The sequence below is a fragment of the Erinaceus europaeus genome, chromosome 2 (assembly GCF_950295315.1).
Source record: "Erinaceus europaeus chromosome 2, mEriEur2.1, whole genome shotgun sequence".
Lineage (NCBI taxonomy): Eukaryota > Metazoa > Chordata > Mammalia > Eulipotyphla > Erinaceidae > Erinaceus > Erinaceus europaeus.
In genome coordinates this window covers 37,653,480-37,670,079 of record NC_080163.1, presented here as the reverse complement: position 1 = coordinate 37,670,079, position 16,600 = coordinate 37,653,480, and the positions used below count along the sequence as shown (strand labels likewise).

Here is a 16,600-nt window from a genome sequence, read left to right as displayed (position 1 = left end):
TGCAGACCTGCTTCACCGTCTGTGAAGCGACTCCCCTGCAGGTGGGGAGCCGGGGGCTTGAACCAGGTTCCTTACTGGTCCTTGCACTTTGCGCCACGTGCGCTTAACCCACTGTGCTACCGCCCGACTCCCTGAAATTATAATTTTAGAACAACCATATTAATGTTTACATATATACTAAGAAAGTTAGAGGGAGTCGGGCTGTAGTGCAGCGGGCTAAGCGCAGGTGGCGCAAAGCACAAGGACCGGCATAAGGATCCCGGTTCGAACCCCGGCTCCCCACCTGCAGGGGAGTCGCTTCACAGGTAGTGAAGCAGGTCTGCAGGTGTCTATCTTTCTCTCCTCCTCTCTGTCTTCCCCTCCCTCTCTCCATTTCTCTCTGTCCTATCCAACAACGACAACAACAATAATAACTACAACAATAAAACAACAAGGGCAACAAAAGGGAATAAATAAATAAAATAAATATTTTAAAAAAATTTTAAAAAAAAGAAAGTTAGACCGTTTTCATCATGTAACAGTGCTTCCCATGAAGTTTAAAGGTGGTGGTACACCTGGTACAGGCACACACATTACCATGTGTAAGGACCCAGTTTCAAGCCCCAAGTCCCCATTAACATGAGTAGCCTAGCAGAGCTGCAAGTGACTCTCTTTTTCTCCACTTCTTCGGACACCCCCTCCATTTCTCTCTGTTTCCATCAAATAAGGAGAAGAAAAGGATGGAAGGAAGAGGGGAAAAAAAGGAAGGGAGGGAGGGAGGAAGGAAGGAAGGGAGCAAGAAAGGGAGGGAGGGAGGGAGGGAAAATGACCACCAAGAGCAATGGATTCTTTATGCAGTCACAGAGCCCCAGCAATAATCCTGGTGGCAATAAGTAACTAAATTAAAGCATGAGGTCCTGAGTTTGATCTTTGACATCATATGTTCCAGAATGATGTTCTCTCATTAACGAATAAATAAAATCTTTTTTTTAAAAAAAAAAAAGTTAATTAGAAATTTTACCTCATTTGAATGGTGCACTTGCTTTGTTATGGGAACGGCTCAGGTTCAAGCGTGACCCCACTGCACTGAAGAAAGCTTTGGTGTTATGGCATCTTTCTCTTTCTTTCTCTGACTCTTGTCTCTGTCCTTCTATCTGCAAAAGTCAGGAGGTAGCGCAGCAGATTAAGCACACGTGGCAGATTAAGCACACGTGGTGCGAAGCGCAAGGACCAGAGTAAGGCTCCTGGTTCCTGACCCCTACTCCCCACCTGCAGGGGAGTCGCTTCACAAGCAGTGAAACAGGTCTGCAGATGTATATCTTTCTCACCCCTCTCTGTCTTCCCTTCCTCTCTCTATTTCTCTCTGTCCTGTCCAACAAAGACGACATCAATAACAACAAATACAATAACTACAACAACAAAACAGCAAGGGCAACAAAAGGGGCGGGAAGCAAATTTTTTAAAAAAGTCAGCCTAGAGTGGTGAAGCTTCAGAGACTAAATAATTAATAAAAGCAAAATAAAGTGTGTACATGAGTATATATGTTGAAGTTTAATTTTTAAAATCCTTATAACAATTTAATTTTATTCAGCTTGACCATACAATTTCTTACCCTAAGATTCATTTCTCACAAACTTCTACATATTTCTTTTACTTTTACATTCTGTCTTATGTCTTTATCCTATTTCAAAAATAAAGTTTCATCATGAGACAAGAGTTTCTTCTTTTTCCTTAACAAAAATGTTAGGGCTTTTATTATTGAGAACACATTTTATTTTGCTATATACAGTTGTCTCCTTATTTTCATTCATCTGAATTTCAGATATTAATAACCCTAAAACTTCATTTTTAAAATTGAAAAATAATGTGAACTGTTCATCATACCAGTGTTTCTTTAAATTTGAAGACATACAAATTCTCATCATTTGGTAAAACACATTTCCTTATAATACTTTTCTTGATAATGCAAGACACATTTTACTGGAAAAACTCAAATGCTTAGTTTTTCTTCAATAAAAATTTTAAAAAATAAACTAAGTTTAGATATCAATATTCTAGTAGAATGACTTAGTCATTTAGTGAATTCACATTTTTTTTTATTTTTCCTTATCCAGAAACCATTCTGTTCTCTATATTTACTATTTATACCCATCCCTTTTTTCAATTCCTTTGATTTTTTTTTTTAATTTCTAATGAAAACTAAACAGTCAAGGCTTTAGAAAACTAAATATCTCTTTAGTCTGTATATTAAAAAGGCTCTGTTCTCATTTTTTTCCTTTAGTTTCTGTGGGCAGCATTCACATTTGTAAGACTGACTTGCTGAACAACTTCAAGGAGATAAGAAATAAAAAGGCAAGCTTTCTCCTAAGAGTTTCGGGGTATATTTTTTTACAATTAGAAGTCTAAGGTAATTACTATTTAAATTTTTCTCTTCCTCAAGAATTTTACCTATTAGTTAGGTTTTGTCATAAGTAGTTGGACATTAATCTATAACTTGTATTTTTTCCACTTTTCAAAAACAGTATGGTAATTCCCCTGACAGTTTTTAACTCTTCTTTTGACCTTGTAATACTAATTTTAGCTCCTTTTTAATTATTACTTTAAAATTTTTTGGCCACCAGGGCTACTATAGCTGGAGCTCTGTGCTTTCAGAATTCCATCACTTTCCACAGCCATTTTTTTCTTTTCTTTCTTTTATTTTTAATATGACAGATACAGAGAAATAGAGAGAGGAGGGAAACGAGAAAAATAGATACCTGCAGCACTGCTCCACCTCTCATGAAGCTTTCCCCTGAAGATGGAGTGGGGGGAGGGATTGAACTTGCATTGTTCTACATGGTAACATGTACACTTCACTGGATCATGCTACCACCAGCTTTAACTTCTTAGGAGGTATTCATGATCAGCCAAATTGTCAGCAGTAGACGTTAGTCCATTGTGGTATAATTATAATGAGACCAATAATGTAATGAGCCCACTATTCTATAACATATCATATATGAATTAGTGCTATAGCAAAAATGATGAAATGTACAGCTCAGCTTGAAATGTAAACATACAAATAGACATAAGTAGATCTTTTCTTTAAAAACTGGTATAATCTTTCTCTACTAAGATATTTAGATTGAGAGCTCTCTAAACTTTTTCATAATTTCATATCCAAAATGACTACAGTTCTTTTAAGATATACTTTCAAAGACTACAATTTGGGATATAAACCTGATGACCCAAATCACATAATTATTTCCAAAGAAAATGCTTTGAGTAGATTGAATGTCTGTCTAGCATCAGGGGCCTTGAATTGTCACTTATTTGTCTATTTTGTCCTCAGAGTCAAGATGTCAATTTTCAAATGACACATATATGGCACTGAGGCTGCCACCAGCCCATCACCAGTACAGAGTAGCCCTTTTCATTTCTGCCACTCAAACTTCCTAGTCAAGGGAACTCAGGAACAGGTGCCACTGAGCAGACACCACTCATCTAGAACCTACCAAGCAAAGAGCACAGCAACCAGTCCTCAGTGTCCATGTCAAGGTCTGCCTTCCATGCCCCAGATCCCATTTGGGATGTCATATTTGTAATCAGCACACCTGGGGCCCTTATCTTTTATTATGATAGTGAAAATACAAAGATTCTCATTTGAACTGCAAGCAGAAAGAAATTGTTGGAGTTGGGGCCCAGGTGGTGATGCATCTGATTAAATGCTCATATTTTAGGGCACAAGGACCCAGGTTCATGCCCCTGGTCCCCACCTACAGAGGGAAAGCTTCACAAGTGGTGAAGCAGAGCTCCAAGTGTCTCTCTGTATCTCTCCCTCTTTCTCTCCCTCCCCCTCTCAATTTCTCCCTGTCTCTATCCAATAATAAGTAAATAAAAATATCTTTAAAAAAAAAAATTGTTGGAGTTGCACAAGCCAGGAGTAAGTAACAAGCCCCTAGCATGTTACATGTCTTTGTTTCTGGATTTTTTTATCTGAGCCAAGGTTTCACACATGCACGACTCTATTGTTCTGGGCTACTTTTTCATTCAAATGAATAAATAAGTAAAGGAAGGAAGGGATGGAGGGACACCATAGCATCAGAAGTTCCTCTGGAGCTATAGAACTTCTTGTGTGGTGCCAAGGCTCAAACCAGGGCAGGGCCACATGCATATTAAGGCATGTACTCTACCTGGTAAAATAGCTATCTGACCCAGGATTGTTTTTTCTTTTGTGCTCCATGGCCTCCACTATTTCTGGAGGTCTTCTAGAGAAACAGAAAAAGAAAGAGGGAGAGAAGCAGAGAGGGAAAGATACCACATAGCACCTGCCCTGCATGATACTCCATTGTGGTGCTGGAGACTTGAATCTGGGTCCTCATACATGGTAAAGTGTGTTTGCTACCAGGTGATCTATCTCGTGTTCCTGCCCCCCATATCTTTGCTTTTATACACATTCATAAGGCTATCCCACATAGGTTTAAGTTTCATGTTCAGTCACTCATCACATGTCGTATGGGGTGGGGGAGAGATTTAAGTCTTAGAGGTAGGGAGTTTAGTATTAGAATCCTGTGCCACAAAACAGGCTCTCTGTAGCTTATGTATAGACTGACAGTGAGCTCAAACCAGTTCTGGGTTAACAAGGTTGTATGCATGTTTATCAGTAGGGATATGCTGTTTATGTTGTCTTTGTAGGAACATCTAGTGATTTAGAGTGATAATAACAACCCTGGTAACTTAATTAAATGAGTAAAAACAGTTGGGTGAACAAGACATATGTGTGGTATATACACAGCATACATATCTATATATAAGGGGTGCCATATTAATATCATATCAAAATAACTTCTTTATCAACTGTGAGAGGAGTCAGAACCTTGCCACAAAACAGCAAGGAGAGTTAATCTTTTCCTATTAAATGGTAAAATATTTAAATGATTCCTGGAGATGGAAAGAATTTTGGGGAAATTGGCATTTGTATACAGTATTGGAGGGTGTAGACTGATCCAGCCATCTGGAGAACACCCCAACAACATGAATCCATGATATGCCAGAATGTACATTCAGAGGATCTCTCACCTATGACTGATGGGAGTAGGATCTGTTTTCCTAGATAAACTACAGCACTTGTATAACAGGAGACATTTACAATAAAGTTCATAGCAGTGCTGTTCACAAAAGCTAAATCTAGGAGTCGGGTGGTAGCACAGTGCTTAGAACTGGTGTAAGGAACCCAGGTTGAGCTCCTGGCTTCCCACCTGCAGGGGAATCACTTCACAAGCGTGAAGCAGGTCTACAGGTGTCTGTCTTTCTCTCCCCATCTCTGTCTTTCCCTCCTCTTTCCATTTCTCTCTGTCCTATCCAACAACAACGACATCAATAACAACAGCAATCATAACTAAACAAAAAAAAAAGAGCAACAAAAAGGAATAAATAAATAAATAAATATTTTTAAAAAGCTAAACCCTAGATACAGTCCACTTGCCCATCAGTGGGATCCTGGATGATATACTTCAAGGTCTGTTTACTGAGGGTATTATTTTGAATTACAGTGAAATGCAATGATAAGGATGAATTTTTACAAAGTAATGTTAAGTGAAAAGCCACCCCTAAAGACTAAAGACAGTGTGATATCCTTTTTATGAAGTCAAGAACATTTAGGGGGCAGGCGGTGGTGCTCCTGGTTAAATGCACATATCACCATTCACAAGAACCCATGTTAAGCCTCCACTCCTCACCTGCAAGGTGGATACTTCACAAGTGGTGAATCAGGTCTGCAGGTGCCTATCTTTCTCTCTCCCTCTCTATCTCCCCATTCCTCTGAATTTCTGTACTGTCAAGTAAAAAATAGAAAGAAAAAAATGGCCTCCTGGCGTGGTGGATAACTCTGGTGGCAAAAAGAAAAGAGAAGAAAAGAAAAATTTTAAAAAATAAAAATAAAGTTAAGAAAATTAAAAATTTTTTTCTTTAACGGACCAGCGTTATCTCATGGGGTAGAGCACCTACCCCTGACCATGCACGTGCTTTAGGTTTGTACCCCAGCACCAGGGAGGAGGTGCTATTGAACCAGAAGCTCCAGTACTGTCGTACCTCTCCTTTCCTAGATTCTCTCCTCTCTCTGTCTCTATCTGGATGAAAAAGTAACCCAAAACAATGAAAACACACACATACACACACACATACACATCTATGAAAGGGCCTCATGGTTTGGTGTTGCTTGTTGAAGTCCCAGGTTTTATTTTGGACAGTAGATTCACATGCACTGATTGAATTTTTAACATTAATAAATCTACCACCTAAATTAACAATATCAGTCTACATGGTACCAGTTATGAGAATATGAAGAACTAGAGGTTATGATTAATTTAATTCTGTATAACTTACATTAAAAATAAAGTCAGGGGACCGGGCGGTAGTGCAGCAGGTTAAGCACAGATGGCGCCAAGCGCAAGGACAGGTGTAAGAATCGCGGCTCGAGCCCCTGGCTTCCCACCTGCAGGGGAGTCACTTCACAGGAAGTGAAGCAGGTCTGCAGGTGTCTATCTTTCTCTCCCCCCTCTGTCTTCCCTTCCTCTCTCCATTTCTCTCTGTCCTATCCAACAATGAACAACATCAACAATAACAATAATAACAACAACAAGGCTACAACACGGGCAACAAAAGTGTGGGGGGGGAATGGCCTTCAGGAGCAATGGATTTATGATGCAGGCACTGAGCCCCAGCAATAACCCTGGAGGCAAAAAATTAAAATAAAATAAAATAAAAGCAAAAACAGGGTATTAGTCTTTTGTGCAGTTATTCTACTAATGAACTTTTATCTTAGGAAAGAGAGAGATTAAGGAACACTTATGAGGAGACACTTATCATGGTGTTTGTAAATATAAACAAAGGAAACAAAGTTTCAAACTAAAGGGTTAATTGCACAAATCAGTTACATCAATATGCTTGAAGGTTAGGCATTCTTTTAAAAATATTGTAGCACAGCAGGTTAAGCACACATCGCAGGAAGCTGAAGACTGGCTTAAGGATCCCAGTTTCCACCTGCAGGGGGTTGCTTCACTGGTGGTGAAGCAGGTCAGCAGGTGTCTGTCTTTCTCCCCCCTTCTCTGTCCTCCTCTCCTCTCTTGATTTCTCTCTGTCCTATCCAACAACAATAGCAGTGGCAATAACAACAACAAGGGCAACAAAATGGGAAAAATGGTCTCTAGGAGCAGTGGATTCATGGTACAGGCACTGAGCCCCAGCAATAACTCTGGAAGATATATATAGTTTCCTAAGGAAATATAAGTAGATGGAACAAATTCATAATATCTTAGTTGAATAAAACAGGTTACAGAACAGACACAATATAAACCTTTTTTTTATTTGTTTTTTGTTTTTTGCCTCCAGTGTTATCACTGGGGCTCAGTGCCTGCACTACGAATCCACTGCTCCTGGAAACCATTTTTCCCATTTTGTTGCCCTTGTTGCACTTGTTGTAGTTGTTATTGTTGTCATAGTTGTTGTTGTTGGATAGGACAGAGAGAAATCAAGAGAGGAGAGGAGGACAGAGAAGGGGGGAGAAAGATAGACACCTGCAGACCTGCTTCACCGCTTGGGAAGTGACCCCTCTTCAGGTGGGGAGCTGGGGGCTCAAACTGGAATCCTTATGCCGTTCCTTGTGCTTTGCTCCATGTGTGTTTAACCCACTGCGCTATCGCCCAGCTCCCTAAACCTAGTTTTTTTTTTTTTATTTCCCATAAGTACATATATGCATATATACACACAAAGCTGGAATTATTGTAGCACTCATCTCTGGGTGTAAGGATTGCTTCTTCCTTAAACTTATGAAGAGTTCACAGATTTTCTACAGTGACCTTTATTATACAGTGAAATGATTTTAGTATAAAAATCATTATTGGGAGTCGGGCCGTAGAGCAGAGGATTAAGTGCAGGTGGCGCAAAGCGCAGGGACCGGCATTAAGGATCCCGGTTCGAGCCCCTGGCTCCCCACCTGTAGGGGAGTCGCTTCACAAGCAGTGAAACAGGTCTGCAGGTGTCTATCTTTCTTTCCCCCTCTCTGTCTTCCCCTCCTCCATTTCTCTCTGTCCTATCCAACAACGACGACATAAATAAGAGCAATAGTGACTACAACAATAAAACAACAAGGGCAACAAAAGGGACAAAATTAATAAATATGAAAAAAAAAGAACTTGCATGAGGACACAGGTTATAAGAAGTGATGCCTTGGGAGTCGGGCGGTAGTGCAGCGGGTCAAGCGCATGTCGCGAAGCGCAGAGACCAGCATAAGGGTCCGGGTCAGAGCCGCCGGCTCCCCACCTGCAGGGGAGTCGCTTCACAAGCGGTGAAGCAGTCTGCAGGTGTCTATCTTTCTCTCCCCCGTCTGTCTTCCCCTCCACTCTCCATTTCTCTCTGTCCTATCTAACAATGACGACAACAATAATAACTACAACAACAATAAAAACAACGGCAACAAAAGGAAAAATAAATAGAATAAATAAAAAAATTTAAAAAAAAGAAGTGATGCCTTGGGCCAGTGAAATAGTTCACTTAGATAGTGTGCTGGTTTGCCATGTGTGAGGTTTCAGTTTGAGCCCGGTCCCCACTGCATTGAAGGAAGTTTTGGTGCTCTGCAGGGCTCCCTCCTCCCCTCCCCTCCTCCCTCCTTCCCCTCCCCTCCCTTCTCCTTTCTCTCTTTCTCTCTACCTAAGGCAAAAATCATAAGTGGTGCCTTGAACTGGGTGTCTAAGGGCCTTTACAAAGAAAAGGCCTGATGATAAGGTCTTGGTCTCCCTGCACCAGAGAGAATAATTTCCCTAAGAACAGTAATAAGAATGAAACTGTCTGGTGCAGAACCTGAACTCTTCAGAGAAAGAGGTACTGAGGGGTGTCAGAGGTAAAACCTGCACCAGCTAGTTAGAATAGAAGAGTGGAAGGCAGACATGGGGTAGTCAGGGCACCCAGTCCCTAAGAGTGCTGATGAGCCTCTATGGAAGATGAGATTCCAGTGGCTAGAGAATCAACTGGAGAACAGAGATGTTTCACTACTGGCTCTGGCCAGCTCTAACTCCCATCAGCCACTGCAGGAATGCTGTCCAGAGCCATCAGTGGACAGGAGGAGGCTGCCCAGGGATGGGACAAAGCCAGGGACATAGCTGCGGTCTCTTTTCATCACTCATGCTTTAAATATAAGCCCTTATGTGATCAAGGCGCCAGAGATAAAAGCCTTTCTTAATCTAAGCAGACAAGATTTGGTATCCAATTTGGACAAGGCAGTGGAAAATAGACTTGGGGGAAAAAATCCTTTGACCTCAGCATCAGCACACTGAGTTGAAGAATTTGACACCTTAACATTGTAGAACAAACAAATATAGGCATAGTTTCCTATGTTTTCATCAAAACATCTAGAATAGATATGATTTAAGAAGGGATTGTTTTAATAGTTCTTCTTTTCTCAGCTGAAGAATTCTGGATTACCCTTCAAGATCTAGTTCAAGCATCAGCTTCTGTGGAAATACTTCACAAACTGCTCCACTCCACAAAGCCATCCTCTTGTGTACATGTTTAATAAATGATTTGTTTAACTTTTGGGCTGTCTTTCCCTGCTGGAGCATTAGCTTAGTGGACTATATTTTGTGCACATTGCAATTTTTCCTCATTTCTCTGCACCTCTTCCCACTGCCTTTCCCCCACATGCATCTACCCTTCCATGAGGCAGGAGCTCATTAAGTGTTGCTGTTGAAATAGAACTGTAGTGGTTTGGAGTGTGTGTGGTGGCTGGGGAAATAGCTCAGCAGGTAGAGCAGGAAGCTCAGGGTATGCATGGTCTTCTATAGCACCCAGATCTCAGAATCAAGCCACTTTGGGCATCTCTAGTACTTGAACCACAGAAAAGCTTAAGTATCTTTCCCCAAAAAATAAAAGATTTTTTAAAAAAGTATCTTTCCCTAGGGGGAAAAAAAGGATATGTAAACTAGAATTCCCCATTGTATAGTAATGCACACACACATACACACACAAGTGAGTACCTGTAGTACTGGGAAAATCAGAATAAGATGGGACTGTATCAATACCAATATTCCAGTTGAGTTATTATACCCTGGTATTATAAAACATTATCATTGGAAAATGTACCCCCTCTGTATTATTTCTTATAAATACATGTCAACATAGAACTACCAGTAAATTTTTCAATAAAAAAGAAAATGTTTAACATCCTAGGAGGTTGCACAATAACTGAAACACTGAACTTGCATGAGGTCCAGTATTGCAAGTACCAGAATGATACTTTGGTTCTCTCTCTTTTTCATCTGCTTCCATCAAAAACTAGTAAACAAGCAAACAAATAAGTCTTTGAAAAAAGAAAATGTCTATACATTATATTTTGGGAATTATTGAATCCTAGAGAGGACTCTGCAATATAACTCAGTCTCTCCATTGTGTGGGGAGGCACATGGGAAAAGAGGTGCTCAAATCCATCCACACTGTCAGTGGAAGACACAGTTCTCTTTTCTCCACACTACACTTACTTGCCTTCTAGGAGCAAGAAAATTCTCTTCTACATTCGGTTATTTCCCTGACACAGGACAAACAAATCACAGCAACTGACACTCCCTGACATGGGAAAAAGTATTGGGTCATTTGTTTTCAGAAATATTTGGCTGTTACTATTACTATTACTATTACTATTACTATTACTATTACTATTACTATTACTATTACTACCACCACCACTACTACTACTTCATAGAATGTTATGCTCAGGCTATGGGCTGGGAAACATTTTATTCTCAAACAGTATAACTTGGGAAAGTGTGGGTCATGCACCATAAGTTTTTTTTTTTTCAGTTGAGTGCCAAAAGAGGAGCTAAACCATATTATGAGCTATCTCCAAAGGTTGGACAAATGGAAGATTCGAAGAGAAAGCAGGGAGTCCGGAAGTAGCGCAGCAAGTTAAGCACAGGTGGATTCGCTTTACAGGCGGTGAAGCAGGTCTGCAGGTGTCTATCTTTCTCTCCCCCTCTCTGTCTTCCCCTCCTCTCTCCATTTCTCTCTGTCCTATCCAACAACGATGACAACAATAATAACTACAACAATAAAAAAACAAGGGCAACAAAAGGGAATAAATTATAAAAAAAAAAAAAGAAGAGAAAGCAATAGACCAGGCAGATAGCATACTGGATATGCAAAAGACTTTCATGCCTGAGGCTTTTAGGTCCCAGTTTCAATCCCCAGCACCAACATAAACCAGAACTGAGCAGTGCTCTGGTATCTCTCTGTACTTTCTTCCTCTCTCTCTCTCTCTCTCTCATTAAATAAAATATCAGGGACGGTGGTGGCATAATTGGTTAAGTGCACACACTACAGTGTGTAAGGTCCTGGGTCAACAACCCCCCCATCCCCATCTGCCGGGGGAAAGGTTCATGAGTGGTGAAGCAAGGCTGCATGTGTCTCTCTAGCTCTCTCCCTCTCTTCCTCTTCCCTCTCAATTTCTGGCTATCTCTATCCAATAAATAAAGATAATTTAAATATAAATGAAATATCTCTTACAAGAAGACAAAGCAAGAGAAGGAAAAATAAAGAGGGCACATGAGAATAGAGAGCAAAAGAGCATAGTACACTGTCAGGCTGGTCCACAGGCTGATTATCTAACTGCAACCTTCAGAGAAAGCAGTCCTGAGGAATGTATGATACAAAACTGACACCAGGAAAGTCAGGCGGAAACGAAGCAGGTTAAGAGTAGGTGGCACCAAGCACAAGGACCAGCTTAAGGATCCCTCCTCTCTTCATTTCTCTCTGTCCTATCCAACAATAATGACACTAATCACAACAATAATTACAACAATAAAACAACAAGGGCAACAAAAGGGAATAAATAGATTAATCAATTTTAAAAAATCTTGACACAAGGTAGCCAACCACTAAACATGGGAAGAATAGACATGGAGTAGTCAAGAAACCTTGCCCCTGAGAGTGTCTGGGGACCCCTTGTGAAAAAGCACAGCTGTCCTAGTAGAGTGCACACTTTACCAAAACTGAAGACCTAGGTTCAAATCCCCACCACCACACAGGAGCATCACCCAGAGTACTGAAGTTCTGTGATGTCTCTCCTTCCTCTTCCCTCACTCCCTCTGACTTTATCTGGGGGGAAAAAGGTGTACTGGGAGTGATAGAGTCATGGAGTCCTGAAGGAAAATCAGTCAATCAATCATCATCATGATCCTTATAAACTTCAGTGGCATTTGTTACTGCTCTGTCCTTGGAAATTCTAGGCCAGACTGTCAAAGTTTGAATCCCAGCTCTTCCACTTACTATTTATGTTACCTTATACAAGTTACATAGTCCCTTTGTGCCTAGTTTCATCACCTACAATATGAGGATAATCTACCTACCTGATAAATTGTGAGGAATAAATGGTATAATACATGCAAAGCACATAGAAGAGTTCCTGACATGTAATAAGTGCTTAATAGATGCCTTGTTAGTCATGAACTACTTGACAGTGGTTCATTTCCTCTTACTTATCATGTAGCACAGATGAAGATAAATGATTAACATTCTTCCTGTAGGAATCATTAACTTGTAGGCACTAAATTATCCTTCAGTTTTCTCTCTTAAGCACATACTATCCTCTCCCTTTTTGTGTGTACCAACTCCATACCATACACTAGAAGCAGAAATTAAAGATGAATATAGAAGTATCTGGCAATCTAAGGGTACCCCCATATAGTGTTCCTTTATAAATGTGTGAGCAAACATTCCTGTGGTAGTTGAGTGTGTTTCTTTCCATCAGACAGAAAAGCAGTATAGCCTAGCTTTATTTTTAAAAGAATATTTGTTTATTAGAGAGAGATGGAGAGAGTCAAAGCATCACTCTGGCACATGCAATGCCAGGGATCAAACTCAGAACCTCATGCTTTATCCACAGTATAACCTCCCAGGCCACTGGACCTGTTTTTGTTGATGATGTTGTTGTTGTTTCCAGGGTTATCGAAGGGGCTTGGTGCCTGCACTATGAATCCACTGCTCCTGGAGCCCATTTTTCCCATTTTATTGCCCTTGTTGCATTTGTTGTAGTTGTTACTGTTACTATTGTCATAGCTGTTATTGTTGTTAGATAGGACAGATAGAACTTGAGAGAGGTGGGGAGAAGAGGAGGAGAGAAAGATAAATACCTGCAGATCTGAAGCGACCCCCTGCAGGTGGGGAGCTGGGGGCTTTAACGGGGATCCTTAAGCCAGCCCTTGAGCTTTGCACCATGTGCACTTAACCGGCTGCACTACTGCCCAGCCCCCACTGGACCTGTTTTTATATCTTTGTACTTCAAATGCACAGCACTGGCAAGATGTCTTTATGCTTGCAAAATCACCTACTTTGGAGAATCTGATTTCTAAATCTTGCCAGCAATCAAGCTAGAATCATGGTTAATCTGGAGAGGAAAAATAATGTAAGCAATTTCTCCCTTTGCATCCCTAAACAGTGCCACCTGCTTCACAGTATTTCTGGGAACCTTTTTTTTTCCTGCTGCCAGAATTTTTTGCTGGAGTTTCATGCTTGCATACTTCCACCACTTCAACTTTTGATTGTTGTTGTGTTGTGTTGTGTTGTATTTTTACCTGAAAAGGCTATAGGAGAGCCGAGATTTCACAGGGAGTGGGGGCCCTAAAGTAAAAATCTGTAGCATAGGGGCTGGGTGGTGGTGCACCTGGTAGAGTGCACATGCTACAATGCACAAGGACCAGGTTTAAGCCCCCAGTCCCCACCTGCAGGGGGTAAGCTTTGTGAGTGGTGAAGCTTTGTTGCAGGTGCCTATCTCTCACTTTCTCTGTTATCGCCTCCCTTCTCGATTCTTGGCTGTTTCTATCCAATAAATAAATATAATTTAAAAAGAACAAAAAAGTTTTAAAAATCTACAGCATAGAATATTGATTAATTTTTGTACTAATGGCTGCATGTTTCTTGGTTGGGTTATAAAATATTTTAAAATATTTTTATTACAGAAGAATCAAGTGAATAAAAAAACATTTATCATAAGTGGTCATAGTATATCACTGTGTATCTGCCTAAAGTGTCTTTGCAAACATGTATTTGTAATACTTAATGTCAGCTAGGTGCTTTTTCAATTTTTCAGTACTGTGAATAATTTTCTGTGTGAAGAAATATCTGTGGTAAGATTTTCAACTGTGCAGGATGGTAACAGTATTCTTTTAAATTTTATTATTATTTTTTTTTTTTATTTAAGAAAGGAGACATTAACAAAATCATAGGATGGGGGGTACAACTCCACACAATTCCCGCCACCCAATCTCCATATCCCATCCCCTCCCCAGTAGCTTTCCCATTCTCTATCCCTCTGGGATCATGGACCCAGGGTCACTGTGGGATGCAGAAGGTGGGAGGTCTGGCTTCTGTAATTGCTTCCCCGCTGAACATGGGCGTTGACTGGTCTATCCATACTCCCAGTCTGCCTCTCTCTTTCACTAGTAGGGTGAGTCTCTGGGGAAGTGGAGCTCCAGGATGCATTGGTGGGGTCTTCACTCCAGGGAAGCCTGGCTGGCATCCTGATGGCATCTGGAACCTGGTGGCTGAAAAGAGAGTTAACATACAAAGCCAAACAAATTGTTGAAGAATCATGGACCCAAAGATTGGAACAGTGGAGATGAAGTGTTGGGGGGTACTCACTGCAAACTCTAGTGTACTACTGCTTTCAGGTATATATTTGCCCTAGTTTATGGATACGTGTGAACGTATACTCTATCTCCTGAAACCTGGTCTATATCTAGGTTTTGGGACTTTGTTAGGAAGTGAACCACCTGGGATGGAATTAGAGAATACTATGAAAGGAAAGGTCTCACCTGAGTGATGAAGCTGAAGGGTTGTCATTCCACACCTGAAGTCTCTGGACACAGACACAGTCTGAAGTGAAGCATGCTGGGGTGGCATTCGTTGCGTTGATTAGGTTGCAATCAGCGGATGCAATATTATTTGATAAGAATTGGGAGAAGCATATGGGAAAGTGGGCCCTACCCTAGGGTCCCAGGATTGGGGGAAGTTTAGGCTCTATAGTGGAAATGTGAGGTTCCTGCTGTCTTAGGGTTCAAGAAGACAATGGATAGTTACTGTTATCATCACATTATTTGCTAATTGGGTTAACTTTGAAAAGTCCCTTTGTTCAAACATTCATACAATGAATTTTCCCCCTCTCATATTAATTAGTGATTTATATGACTACAATTTAATAGGTGTGTACATAAACACCATTCCCACCACCAAAAGATTGTGTCGCATCCCCCCCAACCCCCCCCAACCCCCCCCCCCCCCCCCCCCCCCCCCGCCAGCCCAGGAAGCCGCATGTCCACCCTCCCCCTCACCACAGGGTTTTTACTTTGGTGCCCTACAGTGACAGTATTCTTAAGGCTTGCTCAGTCTTGCGGAATGGAATAATGAAAATGAACTTTGCCTCCAATTTCAGAGATTTTTTTCTGTGATAGAAATATTTCATCTGAAGCTGAGCATGATATCTGGACGTCATAAGACATCACCAGAGGACATGATCATTTCTCCTTCTTCTTCTTCTTCTTCTTCTTCTTCTTCTTCTTCTTCTTCTTCTTCTTCTTCTTCTTCTTCCTTTTTCTTTAGTCAAACTGCAGTGGCTGGGAAAAAGGGCTGTATTGGATCTATGGCAAAGTTCCTGGCCACAGAATTTTGGCCCCACTGACAAAACTTTAGTTCCAGGTGAAAGGTCGGCATTAATATAATTTTTCTGGGACTCACAAAGGAGAGAAATAGGGATAGATACCAAGGAGTTGAAACATCATTGTATATATATTTTCTTTCTTGTTTTTTGTTTTTTTTTTCCAGAGCACTATGCTCAGCCCTGGCTTATAGTGGTGTAGGGGATTGAACCTGGTATTTTGGAGCCTCAGGTATGAAAGTCTCTTTTCATAACCATTATACTATCTCTCTTGTGCTGTATATAAATTTTCATTTTTGCATGTTTTTCAATAGCCACTGGGGCTATTGCTGGAACTCAGTGAATACACAATGAATCCATTGCTCCTGGCAGCCATTTTTTCTTTTCTTTTTTTTTTTAAATCTTTTTTTCATATAAATTTTTCTTTTATTTATTTCTTTATTGGGGAATTAATGTTTTACATTCAACAGTAAATACAATAGTTTGTACATGCATAACATCCTCAGTTTCCCATATAACAATACAACCCCCACTAGGTCCTCTCTGTCATCCTTCAATATAACTTTTTCTTAATATTTATTTAGTTATCCCCTTTTGTTTCCCTTGTTGTTTTATTGTTGTAGTTATTATTATTGTTGTTATTGACATCATGGTTGTTAGATAGGACAAAGAGAAATGCAGAGAGAGGGAGAGAAAGATAGACACCTGCAGACCTGTTTCACCACCGTCTGTGGAGTGACTCCCCTGCAGGTGGGGAGACGAAGGCTTGAACCAGGATCCTTACACCAGTCCTTGCGCTTTGCACCAGTGCACTTAACTCCCTGCGCTACCACTCGACTCCCCATTTTTTCTTTTTTACTTGATAGGATAGAGAGAAATTGAGAGGGGAGGGAGTGATATGGAGAGAGAGAGACATTAGTAGCCCTGCTTCACCACTTGTGGAGCTTC

General features: G+C 40.7%; 1 protein-coding gene across 1 annotated transcript in view; it reads left to right on the top strand.

Annotated features, from left to right (window-relative positions):
- CDKL3 (cyclin dependent kinase like 3) overlaps nt 1-9,546 on the top strand; it is a 119,050-nt gene extending 109,504 nt beyond the window's left edge. The window contains exon 13 of the mRNA XM_060178112.1: nt 9,417-9,546. The gene's annotated coding sequence lies outside the window, so the exon portion shown is untranslated. The remainder of the gene's footprint in view (nt 1-9,416) is intronic.
- The last annotated feature ends 7,054 nt before the right edge of the window (nt 9,547-16,600 follow it).